This window comes from Megascapheus bottae, chromosome X (assembly GCF_031878675.1).
Source record: "Megascapheus bottae isolate mThoBot1 chromosome X, mThoBot2.hap1, whole genome shotgun sequence".
Taxonomy (NCBI): Eukaryota; Metazoa; Chordata; class Mammalia; order Rodentia; family Geomyidae; genus Megascapheus; species Megascapheus bottae.
The window spans coordinates 48,463,288-48,480,414 of record NC_143547.1 but is presented as its reverse complement, the minus strand read 5'-3'; the positions used below and the strand labels follow the sequence as shown (position 1 = coordinate 48,480,414).

Genomic DNA, 17,127 nt, shown 5'->3' with positions numbered 1-17,127 from the left:
CATACAGAGAAAAAGCTGGAAATGGTGCTGTGGCTCAAGTGGTAGAGTACTAGCCCAAGGACAGTGCTCAGGTCGTGAGTTCAAGCCCCACGACTGGCCAAAAACAAAAACAAAAAGCTGCGTGCCAGTGGTTTCACACCTGTAATCTTAACTACCCAGAAGGCTGAGTTCTGAAGATTTCAGTTTGAAGCCAAACTGGGCAGGAAAATCTCTGAGATTTTTATCTTTAATTAACTACCAGAAAACCTTGAGTGAGGCTGGAAGTGTAGCCTAGTGGTAGACTGCTTACCTAGGATGTATGAAGCCTTGGGTTCTATTCCTTGGCACCACACACACACACACACACACTCACACAGAAATGACCAGAAGTGTTGCTGTGGCTTAAGTGGTAGAGCTCTAGCTTTGAGAAAGCCCAAGGACAGTGCCCAGGCTCTGAGTTCAAGCCCCAGGACAGGCAAAAAAAAAAAAAAAAAAAAAAAGGGCCGGGAGTTTGGCCTAGTGGTTAAAGTGCTTGCCTAGCATGCATGAAGACCCGGGTTCGATTCCTTGGTACCACATATATAGAAAAAAGCCGGAAGTGGTGCTGAGGTTCAAGTGGTAGAGCTCTAGCCTTGAGAAAGTCCAAGGATAGTGCTTAGGCCCTGGACTGGCGAAAAAAAAGAAAAAAACAGGGGGGGGGGGGGAAGTAAGTCCCAGTAGATGAATCTGCAGAAAGTTCTACAGAGAAAAGAAAAATAATTAAAAAGAGACCAAAGCAAAACCCCAAGTCATCTTCATATTATTACTGTGCTATTTTTCAGTCGCCATTTCCCGTGATCTGGTGTTAAGCAGTATAACAGCCGCGATTACAGCCAAATCCTCAGTCCTGTGCTCTCCAGGAGAAAAAGCAAGGGTTTTCGGGCAAACTAACACTAGACTTCCTGGACGTAAACACTGTGTTCGGCTGTCTGTGACTTTAAGAAAAAGTGTGTTCAGAGCCAAAACTAGCAAGGCAGATTTACAGGCTTTCACGTGTGCACTGCCTCAATGTGGCAGTCTCTACAGTGACCTCCAAATGCCCTATACGGTGACAACTTCCATAACGTTTTACACAGTCTTCATCGCCTCCATATTCTAAAACCCCCACTTTGGATGGCAGTAGGAGGTTAAAATGCCAGGATTCCCCGCCCCCCCTGCCCCGACTTGGCCACGGGGTAGGAAAATGCAAATTAAGGGGAAATACCTTCATCACTTCGAATGGTAAATCTACTTCTTTGCTAGCCTTTCTAGGTGAAAATGGCGAAAAGACAATTTACCAAGCCGCTCGCCATTTTGTAAACTTAATTATATAATCAAAACGCTGCGTGGCACCCGGAACAGTCATTCAGTCTCAAATACGCACGCGCGCTATTTCTTCAACCAAAACGGCAGCAAGCAGGCTTAAACACGCAGGCGCACCAACATCTCTCTCTTCCCCCTCCTCCCCCCCCCCCCGCCGCGCGCACACACGCTGCGCCACTGGTAAAAACAGCTTTCAATGCGCTTGCGTGCTTTTTCCTTTTTCAACTCGCCAAAGCATCTGCGTGCGTACCTCTCTCCCGCGCCACTAATGGTCCGCCCCTCACGTCACGCAGTCTCAAAAACACTGCAGCAGCGCCACCACTCAGGGCGGTGCTTCTTCAATCTCCTAAACCCCACACACTGGCCATGCACGTCCTCTTCAAGAGTCGCTTCTAGCCTCCCACGTGGAACTAGGGGAAATGCAAGAGGAATTGCAGGTGATAGACCCTAACCCTAAATAAATCTGGATGGAATCCACTCCAGCTACAAAGGAGGGAATCGGGTACCCTAGAACTGACCAAATTATTCAGATCCCCCCCCAACGTAACCCAAACCAAAGAAACTCCTGTAAAATTCCAGATTAGCATAAACCTCCTCCCTCAGTTACACCTGGTACAAATGAGGAACCCCAATATTTTAAGACAAGGAGGATACTGATGCCTAAGTACCTGAACCCTGTTCAGAGGCAAAACCTGCATCTAGGACATCCTTCTGGAGGTCTGAGGCAAAACTGGCCTCCATACTGGCCCTCCCATTAAACGAGAAAATGGTCAAATTAAGGATTTCACATTCATAAATTCCCTCCGCCTCCCTCCATGTTAAGTTCCTGCATTTTGTCGCCACTTTACCTCTTGGCTGAATCCACTGTTGCAGAAAGAATTCTTAGTGCTGACAATGCCGAGAGTGCATCAGCTGGCTTTATAAACTCAGTGATCCGCATCCAGAATGCATGCCATAACTCCAGCCACAGAGGCGCTAAAGGCAGGCAAATCGCAGCTTTCTGCCCCCCCCCCCCCCCCGCCCGGCAACGCAGTGCTTTGAGCGCATGCGCCAAGCTTTTTTCCCGCCCCCCCCCCACCCCCACCCCCAGCTGCTCCCGGGTTTCCCCCTGGGCTCTGTTTGGGAACCGCTGGGACTCTGGCCCTTCCACAAACACCTCCACCTCCTTTCTCAGGCCCATCTGTCCTTGCTGCTCAGTTCATCCCATCTTTAGTCCCTCTCCTAGTCTACTTAGCCCACCGTTGCCAACTTTGACTATGTCCTTTTTTGTTGTTGTTGTGTTTTGTTTTGTTTTTCCCAGTCCTGGAGTTTGAACTCAGGTCCTGAGCACTGTCCTTGGGCTTTTCTGTAGGCTAGAGCTCTACCACTTGTGCCACAGCACCACTTTCGGCTTTTTCTAGATAAGTGGTACCAAGGAATTGAACCCCGGTCTTTGTGCATGCTACGCAAGTACTTTACTACTAAGCCAAACTACTGCCACCCCCCTTTTTTGAGGGAAGGGAGTTGTTTCTTTTTCCAGCCCTGAGGCTTAAACTTATGGCCTGGGCACTATGCCTAAGGTTTTCAATTCAAGGCCAGCACTCTACTATTTGAGCCACAGTGCCACTTCTGGCTTTTTTTTTTTTTTTTTTTTTTTTTGTACTTTATGGGAGTTAAGAGTCTTACACACTTTCCTGGCTTAGAACCCTAATCCTATCTCCTGAGTAGCTAGGATTAAAGTTGTGCACCACCCATGCCAGCTGTATCCTCCCAATTCTTCATCTTTTCTGCTTACCTGTACCCCTGTTAGGCCTCTTTTTTTATTTTATTTTTTTTCTATGTATGTGGTACCGAGGAATCGAACCCGGGTCTTCGTGCATGCTAGGCAAGCACTCTACCACTAAGCTAAACTCCGGGCCCCAAGGCCTCTTTTTTTCTTTTTTGTTCTTCCACTCCTGGGTCTTGAACTCAGAGCCTGGGTATTGTCCCTGGGCCTCTCTGTGCTCAAGGCTAAAGTTCTACAACTTGGGCCACAGCTCCACTTCCAGACTTTCCTGAGTAGTTTATTGGAGATAAGAGTCTCACAGACTTTCTCATCCGGGCTGGCTTTGAACCACAACCCTCAAATCTCAGCCTCCTGAGTAGTAGCTAGGATTACAAGTATGAGCCACCGGTGCCTGGCCTATTAGGCCTTTTACTCTATCCTGCTGTGCCTGATATTTCAAGCTTAAAATAAATAAATAAATAAATGAGGGTCAGAGGTTTGGCCAAGCATTCACGAAGACACAGGTTCAATTCCTTGGTACCACATACATAGACAAAATTGGAAGTGGTGCTGTGGCCCGAGTGGTAGAGCGCTTGGCCTTGAGAAAGCCCAAGGATAATACTCAGGCCCTGAGTTCAAGCCCTAAGACTGGAAAAAAGAAATGAGGGCTGGGAATGTGGCTTAGTGGTAGAATGCTGGCCTAGCATGTCTACCATCCTAGTTACCCAGGAGGCTGAAATCTGATGATGGCAATTCAAAGCCAACCGAGGCAGGAAAGCCTATGAGATTCTTACTTCCAATTCAACCACCAGAAAACCAGAATTGGATCTGTGGCTCTGATTGGTGGGGGAACCTGTGGCTCACACCTGTAATCCTAGCTACACAGTAGGCTGAGATCTGAGGATCCTGGTTCAAAGCCAGCCCAAGTACAAAAGTCCATGAGGGGCTGGGAGTTTGGCCTAGTGGTTAAAGTGCTTGCCTAGCATGCACGAAGACCCAGGTTCGATTCCTTGGTACCACATATATAGAAAAAGCCGGAAGTGGTGCTGAGGCTCAAGTGGTAGAGCTCTAGCCTTGAGAAAGTCCAAGGACAGTGCTCACGCTCTGAGCTCAAGCCCAGAACTGGCAAAAAAAAAAGTCCATGAGATGTTCATCTCCAATTAACCACCAGAAAACTGGAAGAAGCACTGTGGCTCAAAGCACTAGAGCGCTAGTCTTGAGCAAAAGTTCAGGGACCTGAGTTCAAGCCCCATGACAAAAAAAGAAGGAAGGAAGGAAGGAAAGAAGGAAGGAAGGAAAGATAAGAGGGACCAGGAGTATGACCTAGTGGTAGAGTATTTGTCTAGCATGCAGGAAGCCTTGGGCTATATTCATTGGTTCCATATACACAGAAAAAAAACAGAAATGGTGCTGTGGCTCAACTGGTAGAGTGCTAGCCTTGAGAAAGCTCAAGGACGGTATCCAGGCCCTGAGTTCAAGTCCCAGAACTAGAAAAAAAAAAAGAAGGAAGGAAGGAAAAAGGAAGCCAAGCAACACGTTCAAGGGGTAGAGCTCAAGGACAATGTCCAGGCCCACAGTCCAAGCCCCATGACTGACAAAAATAAATAAATAAATACCAGGAGCATAACAGAACAGAAGCAAGACTGTCCTGAAACTTTTAGTTGCTCCATTTAGTGGAAAGAATGATGATATATGTAAGGTTGGACGTTCTGATCATAATTTCCTCCTTTGTTGTAAAACAATTTCTTTTTGTCCTGAAGGTAGAAGGGAGAGGTAGTATAAAGGGAAAGCCTTGGGCCGGGAGTTTGGCCTAGTGGTTAAAGTGCTTGCCTAGCATGCATGAAGACCCCGGTTCGATTCCTCGGTCCCACATACATAGAAAAAAGCCAGAAGTGGTGCTGAGGCTCAAGTGGTAGAGCTCTAGCCTTGAGAAAGTCCAAGGACAGTGCTCAGGCCCTGAGCTCAAGCCCAGGACTGGCAAAAAAAAAAAAAAAAAAGGGAAAGCCTTTTTTTCTAAACTTGAGCAACAAGAGGTTTAAAAACAGTGGTCCTTGCCAGGAGCTGGTGGCTCAAAGCCTGTAATCCTAGCTACTCAGGAGGCAAAGAGCTGAGGATGTAGCTTTGAAAGCCAACTCAGGCAGAAAAGCCCGTGAGACCTTTTTTTTTTTTTCTTCTTGGTCCTGTGGGTTGAACTCATGGCCTAGAAATGTCTCTTGAACTGTTGCTCAAGGCTAATGCTCTGTCACTTTGAGTCACTGAACCACTTCCAATTTTCTGGGGCTTAATTGGAGATTAGAGTCTCTTGGGGACTTTCCATCCCATCTGGCTTGGAACTGTGATCCTCAGATCTCAGCCTCCTGAGTAGCTAGGCTTGAGCCTCTACTTCACTCCCCTCCCACCGCCACTGCCAGAGGACTGAACTAAGTAAGTTCTCTTCCACTGAGCTAAATCACCAACCCTTTGATTCACTCTTATTGACAAACTTCTTTTAAAGATCTGGAAGTAGAGCTCTGGCTCAGGTTTTATGCTAGCCTTTCACACACACACACACACACACACACACACACACACACACACACACACACACACACACACACAAAAGCTCAGGGAAGACTCCCAGGTCCTTAGTTCAAGCCTCAGAATCAGCACCCCAAAACATTTTTAAAAGGTGTGCTTTTTGAGGTAAAGCTTACTTAGTTTAATTGAAGTCTACTTTTCATGTGATAATAAGAATCTTACAAAGTAAGTTGTAATCAAGTAGATTTTTTTTGGGGGGGGGTCAGTCGTGGGGCTTAAACTCTGGGCCTGGCTGCTGTCCCTGAGCTCTTCAGCTCAATGCTAGGACTCTACCACTCGAGTCACAGCGCCACTTCCAATCAAGTAGATTTTTTTAAATTATTAAACATAACTTCATAGTCATAAAAATATATGATGGAATATATACTCTATAGATTGATATGTATCTATGACATAGAAACCCTGAGTTTAATTTTTATTATGTTCTAAAATCTATGTGCCAGTGATTGTATATAGAGAATCCCTTCTTGAATACTTGTTTGTTAAACATGACATTTGAAACATGATGTAAAAATCAATGTTAATAAAATCCTTAGGGGCCAGGAGTTTGGCCTAGTAGTAGAGTGTTTGCCTAGCATGCACAAAGACCCATGTTCAATTTCTCGGCACCACATACATAGAAAAAAGCCACAAGTGGTGCTGAGGCTCAAGTGGTAGAGCTCTAGCCTTGAGGAAAAAGTCCAAGGACAGTGCTCAGGCCCTAAGTTCAAGCCCCACAACTGGCAAAAAAAAAAAAAAAAAGAAAAAACAAAAAGAAAAGAAAGAAAGAAAGAAAATCCTCTTAAAAAAAAATTGTACAAAAGAGGGCCTGGGAATGTGGCTTAGTGGTAGAGTACTTGTCTAGCATGCATGAAACCCTGGGTTTGATTCCTCAGTATCACATAAACAGAAAAAGCTAGAAGTTGTGCTGTGGCTCAAAGCCTTAAGCAAAAGAAGCTCAGGGACAGTACCCAGGCCCTGAGTTCAAGCTCCAAGACTGGCAAGAAAAGAAAACAACAGCAACAACAACAAAGTTGTCATTCAAAAAAGCAAAACAATTTTCCATCTTTTTTTTTTCTTTTGCCAGTCCTGGGGCCTGAATTCAAGGCATAGGCACTGTCATTGAGCTTTCCTCAAGGCTAACACTTTACCACTAGGCCACACTTCAGGCCCTTTGCACTTTAAAAAAATATAATTTTATTTTTATTATTAAGATGTTGTATATATGGGTTACTGTCTTATTAGACAGGTAATGAGTACATTTCTTCCTAGAAAATGTCATCCCTTTCTTTGTTTTCCCTAGTTTCCCCCTTCTGTCCTTGCCTACAAATTGCATAGCTCATTTTTTACAGTATATATTAAATCATGTGCAATTTTGATGGGCTATACTTACAAATTAAAACCAAATTGTCTGTAAAATAAGATTTAGTTTTGTGAGAGGTATCCTAGATTACTATAGAAGTAGAGAAAGCAAAAGCACAGCACCAGTGTCTCCCACCTGTAATCTGAGCTATATAGGAGGCTGATATCAGAGGATTGCGGTTCAATGCCAGCCCAGGCAAGAAAGTCTGTTAGGCTGAACCACTCTTTCTTTCTTTCTTTCTTTCTTTCTTTCTTTCTTTCTTTCTTTCTTTCTTTCTTTCTTAATTTCTTAATTTCTTAATTTCTTTCTCTCTCTCTTCTCTCTCTCTCTCTCTCTCTCTCTCTCTCTCTCTCTCTCTCTCTCTTTCCCTCTCTCTCTCTCTCGCTCGCTCTCTCTCTTGCTCTCTCTCTCTCTTTCTCTCTCTCTCTTTTCTTTCTTTCCTTTTTTAAAAGGGTTTAAGTATATAGCCTAGCCTCACCAAAAAATCTTGGTCTTCCTATCTCAGTTTCCAGAGTGTTGGAGTCACAGGCATGTGTCATTATATGAGGGTAAAATTTAATTAATGAACTATCTCAGCTCAACAGAAACATCTTTATACAATTGACCACTTTGCCAATGAACTACAATATTTATTTCTATGTCTGGTTAAATATGCAACATGACCATATTTCGAATATAAACAACTGAGAAGAAATCTGTCCATATTTAAATATTTTCTTAATGTTAGGATGGAGGATGGAGTTAGAATCAAGTGAGCACATACTAACTACTCAGAAGGCTACATCTGAATATCACGTTTGAAGCCAGAGAGGAAAGTCCATAATACTTGTTCTTTTCTTGTCTTTTTTTTTTTTTTTTGCCAGTCCTGCGCTTGAGCTCAGGGCCTGACCACTGTCCTTGGGCTTTCTCAAGGCTAGAGCTCTACCACTTGAGCCTCAGCACCACTTCCGGCTTTTTTCTATGTATGTGGTACCGAGGAATCGAACCCGGGTCTTCATGCATGCTAGGCAAGCACTTTAACCACTAGGCCAAACTCCCGGCCCCTTATCTTTTCTTTTCTGTTACTGGACTTGAACTCTGGGCCTGAGCCTTGTCCCTGAGCTCTTCAGCTCAAGGCTAGCGCACTGTCACAGTAAGCCTCAGCCCCACTTCTGGTTTTCTAGTGGTTAATTGGAGATAAGAATCTTACAGCCTCGGGGCCAGGAGTTTGAATTTCTGAATACAGAGGGATTTAAACTGAAACTCACTCAAGTGTAAGGAAACAAAGCTGGCCATCGGTGGCTCGTGCCTGTAATCCTAGCTACTCCGAAGGTTGAGATGTGAGGAGGATCGCAAGTCCAATGCAGCCTATGGCACTCTCATTGCCAATGAACCACCAGAAAACCGGAAGTGGCGCTGTGGCTCAATGTGGTTGAGCTGAAGAGCTCAGGGACAGTGCCCAAGCCCAGAGGTCAAGCCCCACAACAGATAAACAAACAAAAAACCCCACCAGAACGAAAGCAGATAGCAATACCACTTGATACCTTTCATGAGTCTGATCCTAGATGCCAGCCTCAAGCCGTGCGCAAACTCCAAGTGACATCATTTAAGTGACGTCACAGAGGGCCCCCTCTCCGGAGGGAAATAGACATTTCCAACTCAGCCATTGGAAGGGTAGTTGCCTGTGGGACCCCGTGGCAGCGGCGGGTGAGCTTGCTCACACTTAACATCTCCCCGCAGCCATGAGCGGGACCGAATGCTACAAGTGTGGACGCTCAGGCCACTGGGCCCGGGACTGCCCTAAAGTAGGAAACCAAATGGGAGGACAAAAAAACAGAAGCCGAGATCCTGAGTGTAGTTCTACCTCCCAGTTTGACATCTGTTACCGCTGCGGTGAAACTGGTCATCACGCCAAGGACTGTGACTTTCTCCAAGACCTATGCTACAATTGCGGAAGAAAAGGTCACATTGCCAGAGACTGTATGCAGACAAAACGAGACCATCAATGCTGTTACATCTGTGGCAAACCAGGCCATCTAGCTCGCGAGTGTGATCAGCAGCAAGAGCAGAAATGCTACTGCTGTGGTGAATTTGGGCATATTCAGAAAGACTGTACCCATATCAAGTGTTATCGATGCGGCGAGAATGGTCACATGGCAGCACACTGTAGCAAAATTACCATGGTCAACTGCTTCCGCTGTGGCCAAACTGGACATCTGGCCCAAGAATGTCCCATTAAGGCAACTATTTAGTTCCCTTCCCCCACCCCCTCCCTGTCTCCCTCCCCTCCCCACTTTGCTGGTTAGTTATATTTTCTCCAACATGTCTTCACTGACTGAAAAGGTCCTAGATGGAGGAAACCTTCTCTCTATGGACAGCAAGCTTTGCCACGTCAAAAGGTTTGAGAAGGGCTGATAGGAAAAGAAAAATCTCAAAAAAATCCCCCAAATTGTTACTAACATACTGTGCCTAACATACTGTTTCAGGAGACATCCTGAAACTGAATAGTTGAGCACTAGGCCATTTCTGAGCTCCTTGGGTGTCTTTTAACATGCTGGATTAGAAGTGAACAAATCTGGACACATTGACAACAAAGCCCTTGAATATGTTGACACTGTCAGATGACGATAAACTACCATGCAGAGAAATAACACCAAGTTAAAAGGACAGAAAGCAAAACTGTAGACTTGGAGGGGGGGGAGACAAGGTAATTTTAGACCTACAAGACTACCCTGAGGAGGTAATTTTTCCTCAGAGACTTCCACAACAAATAAAGCTGATGTTGGAACTGTCTATAACTTTGCCAGCTTTATTGTATTTAACTTTTTTAGATGCATGACTTTCAAGTATTTCACTTCAATAGCTTTTAATACATAGTCAAATATATCTGGGGCCCTTAGTATATTTAGTTTAACTACATATATGATGTCTATGAGTAACTTTGAGAGAATAATCAACAGAAACAAAACCATTGAACTCACATCATTAAGATTAAACACAGGAGCTGCAAGCAGTGGCTCACGCCTGTAATCCTAGCTACCCAGGAGGCTGAGATCTGAGGATCAAGGTTGAAAGCCAGCCTGGGCACAAAAAGACCTGAGACTCTTATCTCCAATTAACCTCTAGAAAACAGGAAGTGGGGTTTGCCTCAAGGGTAGGGCAGTGGTCTTGAGCTGAAGAGCTCCAGGACAACACCCAGGCCAAGTTCAAGTCCCATGACCCACAAATAAATAAATAAATAAATAATTTAAAAAAATAAACACAGGCTGATTTCTTTTTTTTAATAATTTATTTTTTATTGTAATTAATAGAAGGGTTGCATTATATTCACCAGATAGAAGGTGCATTACTTCACAAACATTGATACCCCTTCTCATGACATAGTCCCCATTTCCCTCCTCCCTCCCCCATTCTTTTTGATTTAACACAGGTTGATTTCTATAATTGAAAAAGATTCCTCGCAGCAATGGAAATGCTATATTTAGGGGTTTCTGGGGGAAAATGTATTTTTGTGTGTATTTTGAGGCTTCAACTTAGGGCCTTGTGCTCTTCCATGACTTTTTCAACTGAAGGCTGGTGCTGTATCGCTTGGGCCACATCTCCATTTCCAGTTTTGGGTGATTAATTGGAAATGAAAGTCTCATGGGTTTTTTGTTGTTGTTGTTTTGTTTTTTTAACTCTAGCTTGCTTTGAACTTCAAACCTCAGATCTTAGCCTCCTGAGTACCTAGGATTACAGGCATGAGCCATCAACCCCTAGCTCTACACATTTTTGTATTGTGAAAATATATCTTTCACATCACTGTACTTAGCCTCTTACCTCCAACTAACCCGAACTGCAGCTCAAGTGAAAGAGTGCCAGTCTTCAGCAGAAAAATCAAGCTAGAGCTTAAGACCCTGAGTTCAAGCCTAGCACCTGCACAAGGAGGAAAAAAAAATGACAATCAACTTAGCTCCTTTTGAGCTGGGAATTTGGCCTGGTGGTAGAGTGCTTGCCTAGCATGCATAAAGTCCCGGGTTCAATTCCTTGGTATCCCATACATAGAAAAAAGCTGAAAATGGTGCTGTGGCTCAAGTGATAGAGCTCTAGCCTTGAGAAAGTCCAAGGACAATGTTTAGGCCCTGAGTTCAAGTCCCATGACTGGCAAAAAAAAAAAAGTGGGCAAATTAGCTCCTTTCCTGTGGAGGTGGGCTCTGGCAGCTGCTGGTGGATCATGATAGGGGTTAAAAGCAGCAGGAATGAAGCGGCTGAGGTCAGCAGTAAGGACTCTGAAGAGAAATGGCTTGTTTGGAGTTGAAGTTGGAATGCTCACTTTGCAGTTTAATGGTTGTGTTTTTTTTTTTTTTTTTTTTTTTTTTTTTTGTCAGTCCTGGTGCTTGAACTCAGGGCCTGGGCATGGTCCCTGAGCTTCATTTTGCTCAAGGCTTAGCACTCTACCACTTGAGCCACAGCACCACTTCTAGCTTTTTCTGGAAACCAGGGCTTCATGCCTGCTACAAAAGCACTAAGCTACATTCCCAGCCCTCTTCAAGTCCACAGTTTTGCTTTTTGTCTTTGTAACCTAGTGTTATTTCTCTGCATGGTAGTTTATCTTCGAGTGGGTTTTGTGTTTTTTGCTTGTCTTGCAGTTTAAACTCTAGGCCTGGCAATCTTCAGTTCAAGGCTAGAGCTCTACCACTGGGAGCCACAGCGCTACTTCCAGTTTTCTGGTAGTTAATTGGAGATAAAAGTCTCACAGACTTTCTTGCCCCCGCTAGCTTTGAACCATAATCTTCAGATCTCAGCCTCCTAAGTAACTAGGATTATAGGGGTGAGCCACTGATGCCTGGCTTCCAGTGCTTTTATTCGGGGACTGCCCACTGCACTGTAGCTCCCAGATCTGGACATTCCAAGATTTGGTTTGTTGGCCCCCTCCCATCCCTCCATCCATTCCAAACTGAACCTCTGGAGCTTGCTGAGGAGGAAAACCATAATCAGGGTTCCTTTAGTGTACACAACGTCCGTCCAGGTGGGCTCTCCCAGGCAGAAGGCTAGTTGCTGGGTTCACTTAGGGAGCCTAGAGGTCCACTGGCAATTGCAGCCAGCTCAGAGAATTCATAACTCTTGCTCTGGTTTAGAAATATCTGGAAGTAGACCTCAGTGTGCCTGTTTCCTGTCTTGGGCCCAGTGAGGTTGGAGTCCATGGATGGGGTCACCAGCCTTCCTAAGGCTGGGGGAGGCTCTGTGGCAACAATAAGACAACTGAACCCTAAAAGATTTTCCTTTATTTGCTCCCCAATAACATTTTTACTTTATTTCATTATATTTATTTGCTTTATTATTATTATTATTATTATTATTATTATTATTATTTTGCCAGTCCTGAGGCGTGAACTCAGGGCCTGAGCACTGTCCTTGGGCTTTCTGAAGGCTAGCGCTCCACCACTCGAACCACATCACCACTTCTGCCTTTTTCTATATATATGGTACCAAGGAATCGAATTTGACTCTTCATGCATGCTAGGTAAGCACTGTATCTCGCTAGGCCAAACTCCTGGTCCTACTTATTTATTTATTTTGTTGTTAGCTGTGGGGCTCAAACTCAAGGCCTGTGTGCTGTCCTTGAGCTTTTTTTTTTTTTTTCACTTATCGCTTAAGGCAATTGTTCTACCACTTGGAGACACAGTGCCATTTCTAGCTTTCTGGTGGTTAATTGGAGGTAAGAGAGTTTTCTCCCCAGGCTGGCTTCAAACTATGATTCTTAGATCTCAGCTTCCGTAGTAGCTAATACAGCCATGAGCCACCAGAGCACAGCTTCACATTTTCACCTTAATTTGATGATTTTGGGGGACCTTTGGAGATGTCCTCTTCTGTCCTTCTAGCTCTTTTTCCCTCTCTCCTCTTCCCTCCATGCCTAACTACTGCTCTGGCTCACACTTAGGCCCTGAAAGTCTGTTCATTTATGTGTGTAACTACCATCTGTGTTGCTATTCTTGGTAAGGGAGGCAATGGCTGTAGACAAAACTTAAACAATTACATATAACAAATTGAGTTCTCCCTATCCTTTTACCTCCAGGCCAAACAATTTTTTTTTCCCTTTAGTATCTTTTGTTGATTGGAAGCAAACATTTGCAAATGCTAATGGACACCACACCCTGAATATATCACCCTATTTAAAGACACCAGGCCTGGGCTTGAAATTTTTTCTGCTACTTTGAGCCACAGCTCCACTTCTGGTTTTCTGGTGGTTAATTGGAGATGAGTCTTGTGGTTTTTCCTGCCCGGGCTGGCTTTGAACCTGGATCCAGGGATCTCAGTCTCCTGAGTAGCTAAGATTACAAGCCTGAGCCACAGATGCAGTCATCTCTGTGTTCGTTTATAAGTGATTAATTCTAGAATCTGGGGCTCCCTGACTGCCATTTATGTCCTGTGGACTAGAAACAATCAGTATTTATGAAATATCTGAAGTAAGCTTGACTACTAGTTAACAGGCACTTCAAAATTGCTTTTTGCTATAAGGAAAAAGAAAAACTATTGAATTTAGCTGGATGCTAGTAGCTCAAGCTTGTAATCCTAGTTACTCAGGAGACTGGGATATGAGGACCCTAGTTTGAAGCTAGCCTAGGAAGAAAATGTCTGTGAGGGCCCAGAGTGAGGCCTTGTAGTAGAGTGTTTGCCTAACATGTAGGAAGCCCTGGGTTGGGTTTTATTCCTCAGTACCACATACACAGAGAAAGCTGGAAATGGTGCTGTGGCTCAACTGGCAGAGTGCTAGCCTTGAACAAAAGTGCTCAAGGACAGTGCCCAGGCCCTGAGTTCAAGCCCGAAGATGGCAAAAAAAAAAAGTCTGTGAGACTCTTATCTCCAATTAGCCACTAAAATGCCCAAAGTGGCAATGTGGCTCAATGTGGCTGGTAGAATACCAGCCTTGAGCAAAAATGCTAATAGTTCAAGCCACAGAATCAGGGATAATAATAATAATGATAATAATAATAATAAGTTGTTGTTGTTCACCTGTTACTGGGCACCAGTGACTCATGCCTGTGTTCCTAGCTACTCAGTAATGGACCCCAGACCCAAATTAATGAAGAATGAGGAACCAGGGAGTCAGGGGTTAAAACTGCAAGGCACAGAAAGACCTGAAGGCTGTCTGGGATGACTCAGGAAAAGAAAACATTCCATGGTATTTTAGCCTTCTGGCTGCACTAAGATAACAGAGGTCAGGGCGCCCTGAAGAAAAGATGTTTATGTTACACAAAATTGCAAAGCCAACTGTAAAATTTTGTTTCTGTAACTGTTTGCTTGCTTAAGCAGAATCTGCTTGGCAACCTGCATGTGGTTTTTGCCTTTATAAACGCAACCCATCTACACTTGATATCCCAGTAGTGGGGAGCAGTTGCTTTGTGGCTATTAAATGATTCCTAGCCCAATTGAGTGTTGATGCTGTTTTGGAATTTTGGGATACTTTACTCAGAAGGCTGAGATCTGAGGACAGCAATTCAAAGCCAGCCAGCCTGGGAAGAAAAGTCCATGAGACTCTTTTTTTTTTTTGGCCAGTCCTGGGCTTGAGATCAGGGCCTGAGCACTGTCCTTGGGCTTTCTCGAGGCTAGAGCTCTACCACTTGAGCCACAGCACCACTTCCGACTTTTTCTATGTATGCGGTACTGAGGAATCGAACCCAGGTCTTCATGCATGCTAGACAAGCACTCTACCACTAGGCCAAACTTCCAGCCCTCCATAGATTCTTATCCCCAGTTAACTACCAAAAAAAGCTGGAGGTGGAGCTGCGCAAAAGAAGTCAGAAACAGTTACCATACTCTGCATTTAATCTCCAGGAAGCCCCTCTCCTGGAAAAAAAGGGGGGGGGGCAGTCAGTGCTTAGATTCTGAGTTTAAGCTCAAGCCCCAGTACTGGTGTACATCCAAGAAAACACACACACACACACACACACACACACACACACACAGAGGAGGGGTTCACAAGGTAACTAAAACCAGGGTAAAATCCTGGTATCTTGACTGTCATTTGAATCTGTTGGCTTTTCAGTGAGTCAGACTTCTTACCTTATTGTGTAGGCATAAATAATTCAAGGAGTGGTTTTTCTAAATCTGGAGTACCTTAGCATTGGCATCTCTCAGCAAGGCTAAAAACACACAGATAAGAAGGAAAGGTATCAGGGGCCGGAGTTTGGCCTAGTGGTAGAGTGCTGGCCTAGTGGTAGAGTGCTTGCCTAGCATGCACGATGACCCAGTTTCGATTCCTCGGTAACACATACTTAGAAAAAGCCGGAAGTTGTGCTGAGGCTCAAGTGGTAGAGCTCTAGCCTTGAGAAAGTCTAAGGACAGTGCTCAGGCCCTGAGCTCAAGCCCACGACTGGCAAAAAAAAAAAAAAAAAAGAATGAAAGGTATCTTACTGTCAGCTTTTACTATACCTTTGTCCAGACTCTGGAAAAGGCAGCCAGAAAGTTCTAGAGTCATTGTCCTAAACCTCCACTTTGTATTCCCAGAACAGCAGGGCCCCTGGGACAGATTACCCCATGATGAGACCACCTTCAAAGCAGGAGCAGGCATCATTTTGGAGTGATATTCTTCTCTCAAGAGATAAGCAAGTTGAGACATCTGAAGGGCCATTTTGGATGAGAATCTACCAGACAACAGCTTGCTCAAGATTACTTAAATTATCTGTATCTCTATTCTTCTGCTCCAGTTCTCATTATTATTACTATTATTATTATTATTATTATTATTGCTATTATTAATTTTTTGTCAGTTATGGCTTGAACTCTGGGTCTGGGCACTGTCTCTGCACTCTTCAGCTCAACACTAGTGTTCTACCTCTTAAGCCATGGCACCACTTCGAGTTTTCTGGTAGTTAATTGGAGATAAGAGTCTCATGGACTTTTGTACCTAGGCAGGCTTTGAACTGCAGTCCTCGATCCTTGGATCTCAGCCTCTTGAGTAGCTAAGAATGCAGAATCTGGGTCAATGTTTAAGGACTCTGAAGCTGATAAGCTAAGTACTGATAGGGCCTGCTAGCACTTAGATCTCTATTCCAATTATCCCTCAGGTCTTCATTTCGGTTGTATATGTTGCTCAATTCTTTTTGTTTTTTAATTACTCTTGAGTTGAAGTGTTATCCTTTGCCATTAAATTGTCCTGACTAATGAAACTGTCCCTAGATGGGAGTGAAAATGGAGTTTCCTTTTAAAAGCAGCACATGACCATGACCTACATGCATGTTTTCAAAGGTGTGATACAGGGCTGGGAATATAGCTTAGTGGCAGAGTGCTTGTCTAGCATGCATGACACCCTTTCTCAGTACCATATAAGTAGCAAAAGCCAGAAGTGTCACTGTGGCTATAGTGGTAGCTCTGGCCTTGAGCACAGAGAGGTCCAGGGACAGGGCCTAGGCCTGGAGTTCAAACCTCAGGACTGGCGCACACACACACAAAAAGAGCAGTGCATCTGACCCCAAAGTGATGAAAACATGGTAATCTTTGCTCTCAGTCACTCTTGTTATAAGGTTTGGGGTTACACTTGTTTACATTTTGGGTCCCCCTTTAGTTGTTTGGGAGGTGCATTTCTCCCAGGAAAGGATACATCCTGCCAAACAAATGTTAATTCTTGAGGTGAGAAATGCAACTTGCAGGAAGGAAGGCCTCCTGTTGTCTCTCTTTGAAGCAAAGACAGGGCGTCTATGTTTCACAGTTAGCTTCATCTGGCTTCATTGTCACCTAATTTGTACTGCTTCAAAACAATTTATTATAGAATAAAGGTCATGGTTAATAAATAGAACATGTAATACTGGAAAACTAAACAAGACAGGACAGAAAAGTGAAATGAGACCCCTGCCTCAAACTTTTCACCAAGATAGCTTCCAGTGGGTTATTTTATTTTTGTGCTAGTACTGGGGCTTGAACTTAAAGCTGGAAGGCTGTCCCTTAGCTTTTTAGTTCAAGGCTGTCACTATACCATTTGAGCCACACTTTCAATTCCAGCTTTTTTTCCCTTAGGTAATTGGAGATAAGGGCATTCTAGATTTGTTTTCCTGGGCTGTCTTCTAACTGGGATCCATCCTCATATTTGAGTCTCTTAAGTAGCTAGGGTGACAGGCCTTAGCAACTCAAGCTAGGCTAGGTAGTTATGAAGACACATATTAAATGACACTATAAAATGCTAGAAGCT

At 44.2% G+C, this 17,127-nt stretch overlaps 1 long non-coding RNA gene across 2 annotated transcripts in view; it reads right to left on the bottom strand.

Moving 5' to 3' along the window:
- LOC150041029 (uncharacterized) overlaps positions 1 to 2,286 on the bottom strand; it is a 48,994-nt gene extending 46,708 nt beyond the window's left edge. Inside the window, exon 1 of one of the 2 annotated variants that reach the window (XR_016533825.1) lies at positions 2,169 to 2,286. This is a non-coding gene — a long non-coding RNA (uncharacterized LOC150041029). Of the gene's footprint in view, positions 1 to 1,570; positions 1,727 to 2,168 lie in introns of those variants that run through there. The other variant, XR_016533826.1, reaches the window with a different exon arrangement.
- Between the last annotated feature and the right edge of the window lie 14,841 nt (positions 2,287 to 17,127).